Source organism: Bombina bombina, chromosome 2 (genome assembly GCF_027579735.1).
Source record: "Bombina bombina isolate aBomBom1 chromosome 2, aBomBom1.pri, whole genome shotgun sequence".
Lineage (NCBI taxonomy): Eukaryota > Metazoa > Chordata > Amphibia > Anura > Bombinatoridae > Bombina > Bombina bombina.
The window spans coordinates 1,144,638,263-1,144,652,613 of record NC_069500.1 but is presented as its reverse complement, the minus strand read 5'-3'; the positions used below and the strand labels follow the sequence as shown (position 1 = coordinate 1,144,652,613).

General features: G+C 37.2%; 1 protein-coding gene across 3 annotated transcripts in view; it reads right to left on the bottom strand.

The window, feature by feature from the left end:
- Nucleotides 1–14,351, bottom strand: part of PALLD (palladin, cytoskeletal associated protein) — a 641,289-nt gene that overhangs the window by 378,178 nt on the left and 248,760 nt on the right. The window contains exon 1 of one of the 3 annotated variants that reach the window (XM_053703810.1): nucleotides 11,157–11,442. The exons of the other annotated variants lie outside the window; for them this stretch is intronic. The gene's annotated coding sequence lies outside the window, so the exon portion shown is untranslated. Of the gene's footprint in view, nucleotides 1–11,156; nucleotides 11,443–14,351 lie in introns of those variants that run through there. 3 annotated transcript variants of the gene reach the window in all.

Here is a 14,351-nt window from a genome sequence, read left to right as displayed (position 1 = left end):
TATATCTAACTTTCAGCCAACTTTACATACAATATTCACAGAACTGTATATAAAAAATCACTAACAGCCTGTGACTGTCTACCACACATAATATGCATAAAATATACATTTACATCCTTACAAAATTGGTCCTTATACACACTGAACTGGTTAAAATAATTATTTTATACTTAAATTGCTACTACTACTGTACATTTTAAACTAGCATTTAAATTGTGCAAAGTCAAAGCAATAAGAAAAAAAGCACTCCAATGTCTACAGATTGGAATGGATATCAACAGATAAAAGTATTGCTGCTTAAAGGGACATGAAACCCCAAATGTTTATTTCATGATTTAGGTAGAACATACAATTAAAAAAAAAACTTTCCAGTTTATTTCTATTATCAAATATATTGCTTTCTCTTGGTATCATTTGTTGAAGGAGCAGCAATGCACTACTAGTTTCTAACTGAACACATGGGTGAGCCAATGACAATCGGTATATATATATGCAGCCACCAATCAGCAGCTAGAACCTAGGTTCTTTGCTGCTCTTGAGCTTTCCTAGATAAACCTTTCAGCAAAGGATTACAAGAGAATGAAGCAAATTAAATAATAGAAGTAAATTGGAAAGTTGTTTAAAATTGTATGCTCTGTCTAAATCATAAATGTCTAATTATAACTTTACTGACCCTTTAAGAATGTTGTGAAAATCCATTCAGGCAGCCATTTTGTTTTGGAGATAATTAATTTGTATTGCATATAAAGAAATTGAAAATAATGTGTACCATATAAATAAATGAGGAGTAAAAAAAAAACACATTAGCAACAAAATTCAGCATGACACTCCTTGTGTGCAAATATTAATAACCGTTGAAAAGAAGTCTTATAATTTCTCTGGAGTTACTAATGCAAAAACAGGATATGTGAATAGACTCTAATCAAAAGGTATAGATCCCTCTGTTTTGCCAACATATTCTCTTATTTTTGATGTTAACCGCAGGGTTTGTATTTCAAAAGCATAATATGGGCCCAGTTTATTTCACAATCTTTGAATGCTTCATAGTGGAAGTAGCAGGTAGGTGCAACTTCTTTGCCGAAAGCGATGTCATAAACTTGGCTGTGATCCATTTTATTAATATGAGCCGTCCCAATTACTAGTGATGGGTGGGGGAGGGTGGTGTTTTGGCACCTTTATTACAAATAATCAGTGATGGCACGTTCATTAGTTCTATAAGAATGTCTAAAGCTTCTGAGCATTTACATTTTGTATATATATATATATATATATATATATGGGGTGGGAAAATATCACTATAGTTTACTAGCCAGGGGCTAAAATTTACTAGCCCAGGGTAGAAAACTTAATAGTCCTCTCAATGTTAAAGATATGAAAAAGTCAAATTCTGTACTCGTCCGCTGCAATCTTTTACTCGTCCGTCACTATATCTATATTCCATTCATGAAATGTAACACCTGAATATGGAATGTAACATTTGAGTGTTTAAATGGTAATTTTCATTGACTTCATTGTGATTCTATTGGAACCAACCATCAAATTCAAATGTTTAATTTACTGTCTCAATGTTAACAATCATTTATAGAAATACATTTAAATGGCATAATATCTGACCATAGGTAACACACATGGTCTGGCCTATAAAAGATGGCTTCTTTTTTCCTTTTTATACTTTAAAAGCAATTTTAATAGAAAAGCCTGTCTTTTCTTTACTACTGAATTCTGTGTAAGCTTGTGTCTGACTCAGATCTAAGGTATGGAATGTGCTCAGAGGGGCTTGAGATATTTCACTCATTTTACGTTAATTAATTCCTCGTCCATTAAAACTTTAATAAAATGATTGACCCATGAAACATATAGCACAGTAAAAGAATGGTGTTTATTACACACAAGTCATGCAGATTCTGGCAACACATCTTCAATAAAACCATATACTTTATTATATAAGTTAATATTAAATTGTTCATAGACCATGGTGTGAAAAAGTATTGGCTTACCCACACCTGTTTCTGCAGCAGCCCGAATGTATCTGAAGAACCTCAGCTATGTTTGTTTTACCAGTAGAACTGTGCTAAATCGGTACAACTGTGATAGGCAGCAAAAACAAACAACAAAAAAAACTAAGATAATATTCCAGATTCACTAAAGCCTTATTGCAATCCCTCTATAGCACATTTGGTCAAACCTCTTACCTAAGTGTGAGCCACCAGTATCCTCTCATGTCCCCCCACCACCTCCACTGCACCAATACCCAATGGACCCCCATCATTACTAGATGCCCTAAAAAGTAAAACAAGAAGCCTTTAAAGAATTTCACCTACAAACATGCCCATTCTAGAGTAATTTATCTTCAGCAGCTTCTGGAAAAGGGTTCCTTGCATTCCTTGCAAACCTTAAAATTCACTTCTATTGTCAAATTTGATCCTTTCTCTTGGTATCCTTTGCTAAAAGAGCAGCAATGCACTACTGTGAGCTAGCTGAACACATTGGGTGAGCCAATGAGAAAAGGTGGTTAAACCAGCGCTGCTACTTGGCAGATTCTGCATGTGACCAGCAGTTCTCTGCGGCTCCCAATTAGTACTTTTCCTACATGTTTAAAACTGGGGGTTAAACACATAGATTTGCAGGGTTGATAGAGACAAAACGACAAATGGCCCTTTAAGGGGAAATCACTTTTACAGTACACTGCCCCTTTAAGCCATAGAATGACTCAGTAAAGTTCTTGCTCTCTGTGGGACAATGCACAGCATAATAACCAAAATGTCCTTCTGTTGCTTAACCCCCTGGCTGCAAGAGGGTGCTGGAAACCGTTGCACAGTAAAGTGAATCAGTTTGTTCTGGCAGCCAAAGTGTTAAGGATGTAATTCAGCCTTTCCTGTGACATATGCCCAGGCCTATTCATAGCTATTGAATGGTAGGGACCGTGTCTGACTACCATTTGAATTGTGTCAGGTTTGTTGAGTTATTTCCCCCTTCTTATCTCTAATTATATTCACACACAACTTCATGTTTTTCTCAGTTCAGACTAAGAACCCTGGAAACTTTCTGTTTGCTTAAAACCTGACCTGACTTTTAATTACCAGTTTCAGCTCTCTGCGTTTATTCTGCTTGTAAATAAAATCTCAAGTTTGCCAATTGTTGTTTTATAAAGGAAAGTGTAAAGTGAAGCCATGCAGCGATGCAAGGCAACAGTTAATGTATAATATCATGTTCCATGCGTCTCAAGTCTTTATTTCAAATCTATTCACTACAAACATTTTACCCACAATTTTTTTGGTGGTTGCACTGATGTAGACTGCCTGTCTCTACAACACTGTAAACTGAATTATTAAAGATAAATTAAATTGTGCAATATATTTTAATTATTTATTTGCTGCTTTTCCCACAATTAACCTATGAAAATTATGCTACACGCTACACAGTGATTGATTTATCAGTGCAGGAGCTCATTTATATCCATGCCTATTTGGTCACGACATAAGATACAAGATAAACAAACGTTAGCAGCTTTTCATTGGAATATGTACCTGGACTGCTTTTAAAACATTTAGGGCCAGGTTACAAGTGGAGCGCTAAATATCGATTTCAAGAATGCGATATTTGCTCTCCACTGTGTAATACTAGCGCACGCTAATGTGCGCTTGTATTTCAAGTTAACAGCAATGTGAACGCGAGCTCTCGTTCGCATTGCTGGGAAGCATTGTGCTCACGAGAGCATGCTTCCATAGACTCCAATGGGAGCCTTGTTCTGATACCATCAGAGACAGCATCAGAACCTCGCGCAGCAAAGGGGGTAAGTAGCGCAGTGATTGCAGCATTTGTAATTATATATCTATATGCTGATAAACATATATATGTATGTGTTAATATGTGTATATATATATATATATATATATATATATATATACATACACAGTCACATATATATTTACTTGAAACATACAGTTCCCATAGACCGGAATGTAAAGGCATTTTTCAGTGCCTTTTTTTTCTAACACCCCACTTCCACGAGCTATAGACCCCAAATACTGCCTAGTGCAGTTGTTTTTTATTTTATAAAAATGCTACTTTTTTTATAAAAAAAAACTTTAATGCCCTCTATTTTGAGGGCATTTGGGGCACTTTTACAAAATTAACCAGAGATCGGATCTCTGGTTAATTTTCTAAGCGCTAATTGCTACTGCGAGCGGTAGCAATAACCAGCCACTTGTAATGGCTGGTTAGTTATCGTGCGCCCGCAAACAGGCAAATTTGCGGGCGAGCTATAATTTAGTTTTCCACTATATATAGCCCTTATCTTCTCTTTCTCTCTCGTTCGTTCGCACACACTTCATTTTGACAATGACAATTATTAGTGGTGTATATATATATATATATATATATATATATATATATATATATATATATATATATATATATATATATATATAAGCAAAGTCTCAATATGAATCCCCCCTCCTGGAGTCAACCACCTAGCTGTTAAGCTTGTATTAAATAGACATCCAAAAAACAGCAACAGACCAGGATTTTCATCAAAGCATGTGGTCAAATTTATTGACGTTTTGAGGATATGTTTCCCCTTCTTCAGAACAATTATTACAGTCAAACATTGTGCTTAAATAGTGTACAAACACACACATTACCTCCCACTTCCTGTGTAAAAAAGCACCAAAATGTACAGATCATATCCCATGTTAATTGCTTCCTACAAGCCAATGAACCAGAAGTTATCACCATTCACTTCCGGTTTCCAAAGTGCCAACATATTTACATGGTTATCCATTCTTTGCACCTCATAACCATTTTAATAATCTATACTATAAGGATGTGTTTTCCTCATGTGCATATGTAGAAAAAACATGTGCCGCTGCTAACTAAAGCATTAGCGGACTGGATGGGTCTGCACGTTCACATGGTAACTCCCTAGACTAGGTATTCTAAACACATCTACTCTATCATAATGCATTGATTTCTTTTTGAAACCATAGGGCTAGAGATATTAAGATACGAAATGTTAAAGTGAATGTAAAGTCACCTCTAGTGCTTAACGCAATATTGTGAAGCAATTCAAATAAGGGGGACATTAAAGGGACACTGAACCCAATTTTTTTTCTTTTGTGATTCAGATAGAGCATGCAATTTTAAGCAACTTTCTAATTGACTCCTATTATCAAATTGTCTTCATTCTCTTGGTATCTTTATTTGAAATGCAAGAATGTAAGTTTAGATGACGGCCCATTTTTGGTGAACAAACTGGGTTGTTCTTGCTGATTGGTGGATAAATTCACCCACCAATAAACAAGTGCTTTCCATGGTTCTAAACCAAAAAAATAGCTTAGATGCCTTATTTTTCAAATAAAGAAGAGAACGAAGAAAAATTGATAATAGGTATAAATTAGAAAGTTGCTTAAAATTGCATGCTCTATCTGAATCACGAAAGAAAAATTTTTGGGTTCAGTGTCCCTTTAAAAACCCTTTGAGTGCTAAGCACTTTCCCACCTGGGTGCTAAGATTATTTAATGTTTTTTAATTTTTTTTATATTTTGAACAATTTTTTTAAACTTTTTTTATTTTTCAGACTCCCAAGACGTACACTGTTGGAAAGGTTAGGGAATTACCTTTCCAATGGTGGGTCTTTGGGGTGTGTAGCTGCTTAGATGCCTGAGATACAGGTTTCTAAGCAGCATGCCCCCTGCTCCTATACTTAAAATTGTTAAGTATAAATAAAGTTGCGCGGTGAAGTCATCACGTTATTGCGCGTGACGTCACCACGCAAAACGGGAAGCCCCGGTGATGCCTGTCACTCTACAGGCACGATTGCCAGGGTAGGAGCGGGTGGGAGCCCCCAGATCTCCCTAAAGGTGGGAGAGTGCTAGCGACGGCTCTGAGCCATCGTTAGCACCAGAGTGGGAAACTCTGCGAAGGCTCAGAGCCGTCGTTAGCACTCAAGGGGTTAATTCATCGATGTTCCCAATTTTATTATTAAATCATAAATTTTACCTTTTTAACTCCGTTTTCGTGCCACGCTTCCTCCGCCCACCATATTGTCCCTCATTATTGCAATGATTGACAGCTACTCTTGCTAATCTGCTTCCCCCCCCCCCCCGGGGGGTTTAACCCCTTTTCAGATACGTCATTAGCCTCTTCAGCGCATGCGTTAGAAAATGTTATCCACCTTCAGATGCAATGCACGTTCAACATGACGCGCATGCGCTAAAGCACACAATTATCCCAATAAGAAAACTCCAAGTCTGAGGTAGTGTTAGCCTCTTAAATGCTGGCAATTTTTTGTAAGATTTTGGTGTGGAAAGTAAATGTGTACAATAGAAAAGAAAGTTTAGGAGCACCGGGTATGTTTTAAAACATCAAAATTTAACATTCTCAACAATCTCTGCAATCCAATTGGTCAGTGGGCACACACATTCTAAATAAACTGACCAATTGGCTATCATATGTTAAAAGTTGTCCCACCTCTCAAACGACTATCAGCTGCTGCATAGTGCTCTGAGATGAGGTCTACGAACGCACCGCTATTCTAATAATGTAGATATTTATCCTAGACCGGAGCGCTATATGATAAAACTCAGGAATCCTGACAAGGCTATAGGAAAAAAAATGCACAAAAGGGAATTATAATGTTTGGTTGCTCCGGACTTGTAATGTCCTAATTAGGATAAATCCTATTCACAGTTCTAGATTCTGTGTTGCTTAGGCAGCCTAATGTGCGTAAATGTGACCTGCACAACATAGCAATGCATATGCACCACAGATGGGACAGATCCTTTAGCAAATGAGACAGATCATTTAGCAAACACAAACTTCTTCCATAGTGAAGCTTTATAGCGGAGATGGAGCTAAAGACTATAGCGGAGATGGAGCTAAAAACTATAGCGGAGATGGAAACACTATACACTAAACATTATAGCGGAGATGCTGCTGCTCTCGCCGATATAATAGTACTCAATGAATGAAGTAATTCATTCATTGAATACTATTTGTCATTTACAATATTGCAGAGTTTGACGCCTGCGCAGTTTAAAACACGATTGTGAAGGCGCTTTAACAGGAGAACAAGGAAGTTGGTTTGGGGAGGAGTCAGCAGTGAAATGGTAGAAATTTTAAAATATATATATTATAATAACAAAGGATATAATGTAAAAAAAAATAGCAACTACATTAGGGTACTGTTAAGAAATGCATTGCGGTCGTCAGTAAGTGTAAAATTTACATTCACTTTAATGTGAATAGTAGTTAGTAATAAGTAATATAGCATCTAGTGAACGAATGATAAACACAATTAATACCAGACAGGGATTGTATCAGTTGATCCATTTTCTGAACCAACATTTGTATATAATGCAGTAACCATGTATGATCGCTAAGAGTGAATATGTGTGAAGGTTTTTTCATATCACTTATGTACACTATTTGTATATTGCCAAATAATTCCGGAAGTTAAAAATGACCTTAGAATGTGGGATACATTTGTTCACACTCAATACATACCTGTGGGGTATTTGTAATTTTGTTTGTGTTTGATGGTTTATGATACACAGCACTAACCGGAAATGGTACCTAAGCGGAAGTTCCGGTATTTACGAAACCAGATGTGACGCAATTTGACAACATCCGGTTACACAATAATGCTTTAGTTAGCAGCAGCACAAGTTTTTGTATTATATATATGCACATGCGGAAAACACATCCTTATAGTATATATTATTAAAATGGTTATGAGGTGCAAAGAATGGATAACCATGTAAATATGTTGGCAAGTGAATGATAACTTCTGGTTCATTGGCTTGTAGGAAGCAATTAACATGGGATATGATGTACATTTTGGTGCTTTTTTACACAGGAAGTGGGAGGTAATGTGTGTGTTTGTACACTATTTAACCCTTTAAGGACACAGCTTTCAGTTTGCTCAATTGTTTTATGACGGAAAAATTCCGTCATATGTCCTTAAGAGGTTAAGCACAATGTTTGTCTGTAATAATTGTTCTGAAGAAGGGGAAACATATCCCCGTAACGTCAATAAATTTGACCACATGATTTGATAAAAATCCTGGTCTGTTGCTGTTTTTTGGATACCTATATATATATATATATATATATATATATATATATATATATGGGGGAAATCACTACAGTGAGATTTATGTGACAAAATGTATGCCTTTTTCTATTTTGTAACTCTAAACTAAAATTAATGAGGCATCTGTAAGAGACATTGCAAAGGATTGATTTTTCACAAGTATGATATTTCTAAATAGCCCAACACAGGATTACAAAATACATGAAGCATCTAGAAAACAGAATGATACACTATTTGCTAGGTCCATTAATATATCAATAATAAACCTATGTTATTTTGGAAAAGTGCAATGCCTGCAAAATGAATCAGTGAACTATACCACAAACCACACTCTACAGAAAGTCGCCAAGTAGCTTTTCCTATTCAAACATATACAAATACCACAAGCAACTGGCACAAGTACCTTTAATTGCATTTACAGAAGGCCTATTGTATTGCTATAATCGATACCTTGTGGAAATCATTTAGAATACAATTTTTGTGTTCATAACTTACATGTATTTAAAGCCACATAACATTAAATACTGAAGTGCACATGATTTGCAGTGCACTGGAATAAGTAAAAAAAATTTTAATAAAAACTTAAAGGGACATGTAACCTACATGTTTACTTTTATGATTCAGACAGACCATTACATTTTAAACGACTTGCTAATTTACTTTGTTTATCTAATTTGCTTGATTCTCTTGGTATCCTTTGTTGAAAAGCATACCTAGGTAGGTTCAGGAGCTGGGAGCTAGCTGCTAATTGGTGGCTGCACATATATGCGTCTTCTGATTGGCTTATTGATGTGTTCAGCTAGCACCTAGTAGTGCATTGTTGTTCCTTCAAGAAAGGATACCAAGAGCAGGGGCAGAACTACCATTGGTGCAGCAGCCCCGCGACCCATAGATGTGAGTCTACACATACACATGTGGAGAAAGTGTTCTTTCCTAATACAGGGAAACATTTTATTAGTGCAGGTTCTATCTATCATCAAAATCATAATAAAGAACATAATGTATAATATTATTATTGCTTACTACTGAGTTACCTTTTGGGGGCCCAAAACAATTTTGCACCAGGGCCCTATCTCAATCATGAAAGAAACATTTTTGTTTAATTTCCCTTTAAGTGCCAGCTTTTACTGTGCTCAGGTGTAAGCAGGGCTATTGTACTTAGCTTACATCATGCATGCACAGAATGCTGAACTAATGACACACTTTATCGCCAAAGCCACCTGCAGCACTCTGCGCATGCGTGGTGAAATGGAGGTCCATGAAGCATATGTAGATATGTTATGTGTGCACAGTGCCAGTGCAGAAACAAAGCTGGCGGTTTTACTAGAATCGTTTATACAGTCTCAGGTATAATGCAAATTTTCTTTTTAAAAATTAAAATAATCCATTTGCATTTGGAAAGCTATATTGTTAATGGGACATAAAAGATTTGAAACACCATCTTCCCTCAGCTTTCTACGCGAGTGACTTGCAGGCACATGTTGCACTTTCTGATTGGCTGGGCAAAGTGAAAGTAACTACAATATGACACTGAAGGGAGGCGGAGCTGTGTAATTGCTGAAAATTAAATATTTTAAAATGTTTTACAATATCGATACATTTAATGGAGTACATGAGTTTACTTTACAGCAATTCACAGCAGTTTCAAAAGCGTTTTCTTATGTGGAAATCGTTATGCCATATAATGCAAGATATGCATTGAGTGTGGTAATGTTGTTATTGGGGGATTACAACCGATGACTGTGTGTTCACTTGCTGGCAACCTTCTTCAGAAACAAATCACTTGTACACAATGCACCATTCATTCCCTACTGGTTAAAACATTTCACAATTAGATACCTCAGTATGAACACAGACACCATATGACAATAAAAATAAATAACGCTAAATGAAACTGTATATTCAAGTCTTAAATTGCCTCTTAGTTTCCTGAAAATGTTAAACTCCATAAAGGTTAAATAGATCAAACAGTAGCACAGGTAGTAAATAAACATGTTCTTTAGCATACAAAATGGGATTGGGCAGTCATTCATTTCAGTTGCAAAAATAGCTGTATTCCTGCACAGGTGACAAAATGATAAAGAAAATAAATAAATGTGCGTGTGTATGCGTGCATGCGCTTGTGTATGTGTGTATGCGCGCATGTGTGTACAAATATAAAAATTATACTGAACAAAAACCCCTATTGAGCTGTCAGAGATGGTAATACCTTATGAACTATTACAGACAAATACTCATATTGTACATACACCTGTGTTTCAGCATTCAATTTTAGTCGTAAATTTACAGATTGAATGGCAGGATAATTAGAGCCAATTCTTCGCAGGTAGCAGAGATGTGTGTACAGCAGAGATATAACCTGTATTTGCCAGCATGACCAGCCAGTACAAGTTTTATATCTCACTCTCTAACATAATCAGTGCAGGCGTCACTTGGGAAAGCTCATTACAATTAGAGGCAAGAAATCACAAGTAGACTCTGACAAAGCACCTATTCTTTTCCCGCATTTTAATAAACTGAAACTGGATACAATTGAGTGACCCTCTGCATAAATATTCACTTATCTGACCCACAGCCTGCACAGAATATGTCTTAACTGCTTTATAAGGTTTCACATTCCCTTAAAACAAACAGAGGTCCAGTTTTCACCATTATGCTAAGTACGTGCAGAAGGTAACATTATCTACACGAGTTAATGATTGACAGCCAGACTCACTGCAGGGTTGCTCCTATGTGACAGCAATAACGTCACATTGACTAAAGAAAACAAATTCAACTGCTCTCAGTTTGCATCCAAAAATAGCCATTTCCCCCAGGGACCTCCCCATTTATCTCCCTACCAGCACTGGACTAAACATTCCCATTAAATTAATATAACTAATTAAAACAGGAATAAAATAACAGCAATAAACAAGTGTACAGGGGACAACTTGTTACAGTTTCGTTCTGAAATAACCCTATTTTTGTTCTTTTTTTCTGTCTATTGTTACAATGCAGCCCAAATGATAAACTTTAAATTTTGCATAACACAAGGTGGGCTTGATGTAGTTATGTCACTTACCAGATATGGAAACATTCACCAAATAACAATACCCAGCGTGTCTTTGCTTCCAGAGTACTATTTCCAATGCTGAGCTTGGCTGAACTGAATGTGGAAATCTGGCTTGCAGAATAATATAAGAGCAATGTAATAGGTGGTTAGAATGCCAACATTCCAGGCAGTCACATGAAGCAGTGAGTAGACCTTCTCCTGAGTCCTGATCCCATAGAACAAAGAGGAGGAGGAAGTCGTATGCTAAGTCTCCTGGCTTTAGACCAATTTAACTGTTGCTCTTACTACATTTGCATGAGTCCATGTGAGACAGAATGAGGGAGTGTGTTATGTGTGGGCATAATAGGGGCTGGTAAAGCAGGGTGTGTATTTTGGGGAGGAATGTAACATCCAAAAATAACACTAACAAAGTGACTGCTGTGATCCTCCTTCCTTCCCTCCTCCTTTTTATCATTTGTGCAAAGTTAAAATCTTTATCATTGTTTTGGGATTTGATCTCCCACAGAGAAGGTAAGGAAATGCCACTAAAGCTGACTCAGTGCACTAATAGTATGCAGAATGGAGGAGTAGTAAGGCACCAGTTGCTTACATTCTTTTTCATTTATTGTTTTATATTTATAGTATTAGTACCTGAAATATAAATATAGTCTACATTTTAAAGACATACATTTCTTTCCCAGGATATAACTATATAAGACACAATGTAAAAAGCATCCACATTTCTGAATCCAAATTTCCAGTTCAGAGCATGCAATTTTAAGCAACTTTCTAATTTACTCTTATCAATTTTTCTTCGTTCTCTTATTATCTTGGTTCTTTTTTTTGTTCAGCCCCTGGTAGCACGTGCTGATTGGTGGCTAATTGTAGTATGTGCAAATGTAGCCACCAATCAGCAAGCGCTACTAAGCATACATTCCTGCTTATCATATATTGATACAAAGAGAACAAAGAAAAATTGATAATAGGAGTAAATTAGAAAGTTGCTTAAAATTGCGTGCTCTATCTGAATCATGAAAGAAAACAATTTGGGCTTCATATCCCTTTAAATCTGAATTTTAGATTTTTTCTTTGAGAAACATAAATATTTTTTTTTCATTTGTGGATAACACTTGAAACGTTGAAAAATACCAGAGGGTGTTAGTTTACACAAGGTGAGCAGCAATGTGAAAATGTATTATATTTTAAAATATCCACCATCAAAATTTGATCCTACATTTTGTTTAAATCTATGTTTACATATTTTCTTAGCTAACCTTTTACAATATTATGCTATAAATGGCAACAGTGCAAAAAACAGACTAATTAATAATAATGAACATGACACTGAGGGCTAGATTACAAGTGGCACTATAACTGTTGTGCGCAAGCAATATTGGGTTTATCACATGTCAGAAGAAGAGCACGTATTAAATGCGATCACTTGAGCACAATTTAATTTAACATACTCAATTAACTTCTATGGCGGAATACATTATTGCGGTCGCAATATTTTAACTTCGTCGGGTTAGAGCACAAGTGAAAAAAACTAGTGGCGTTAGCGTGCAAGCTGGAGCGATACATAGCGCTCAACTTGTTATCTGGCCCTGAGTTGGGTAGTGCCAAGGTAGAGTCTGATTGGTCCAGGCGCTTGGTTATATGTGTAGGGAGTGGATGTTTGTCATTCCTGAGTGGGGCTAGGGTGATCTTTTCTTAAAAATGTGCCTAAAGTAGGGAAGACTGTGGGAGGCTTATGTTAAATAGAACTCTCAGCATTTGACAGTTCTGCAAAACTTGTCACAGTTTGGATCTGACTATTGTTGCTAGGGCTGCCAGGTGTCCTCCACAAAAATACTGGACAATCTGTCGGTGACTGGGCACAATGGTAAGTGGGGTGACACAATGCCCTCGCCAAGAGCTCTACTTTAGCCCCCACTCCTGATACCATTATGTATAGTTTTCAAAACTGAGCAGTCATTTTACCCCTAGGCTGTCAGTGACATACAAATCAATAATATTTACCTCTTTGGCTGCCAGTAACACACTCACACACTGAGGGCTCAATTTATCAAAGGCTTTACAACTGCACGTTCTCACAAGAACCTGCTCGCCGTATTTAACAAGCAACGGTCATCAGACCGCTGCTCTCCTAACCTCTTTGCCACCTCTAAGGTGGCGAAATTCAATCTCTGCGGTCTAGTCCGTCTGAGGAGATTGACAGCTCCTGCCCGCGCGTGATTGGCTGTGCGCGGGCAGGGGGCGGGATTGCACGTCAGCGCAAAATAGCGCTTGTTTGCAATGGTAATCTCCTCCGGGGAAATTCGCCCCACCAGAGGCGAGCTGAGGCGTACAGGGGCACGTATATGCGCCCCTGTCCACCTCAGCTTTAATAAATCGAGCCCATACTCTCTCTCTCTCTCTCTCTCTCTCTCTCACACACACACTCTTATACACACAGACACACACATATACACACACACTCACACACACATACTCTCTATCACACACACACACTTATACACACACTGACAAACACATATATACTCACACAATCACACACACACTCTCTCACACACACACATACTCTCTCTCACACACACACTCTTATACAAACAAACACATACACTCTTATACACACTGACACACATATACACACACACTCTCACACACACAGAAGTAATTTTACCTCCTTGACTGCCCCTACCTTCTTCATGATCCATATTTGTAATGTATTAAGGCATAGGAGGCCTTTTACATTTGGCTAACACTCAGGGACTAAGGTGGGGACAGGACATTTAATTGTGCAGTATTTTTGTGAAGATTTTACTGGACAGCCTGCTAAAATACTGGACTGTTCGTTTGAATACTGGACACTGGCAATCCTAAATGTTTCAATAGAGCTGAAGATTTAAGCAATGTTTATATCCTGTCATGTAAAGATTTAAGAGTACAAACATCACAGCAGCTCTGATCACTGCATCCTTCAGAGGCACCTGGGGTATGGGGAGGGTGCAGGGAGAGACAAAGATTCAAGCTTTCAGAATAGTGATGATTGTTTCACTGCAAGATATAGCATCTCCATCTGCTACTTCAACATCTGGCCTTACTTATTTGGATTTTAAATGTGTGGCACTATAACAGCATTTTTTGCACACTATTGTACAAGTCCATAGATACCTTCAGAGATAAAACACTACTTACTGACAGTAACAGTACACAGTGCTTGCA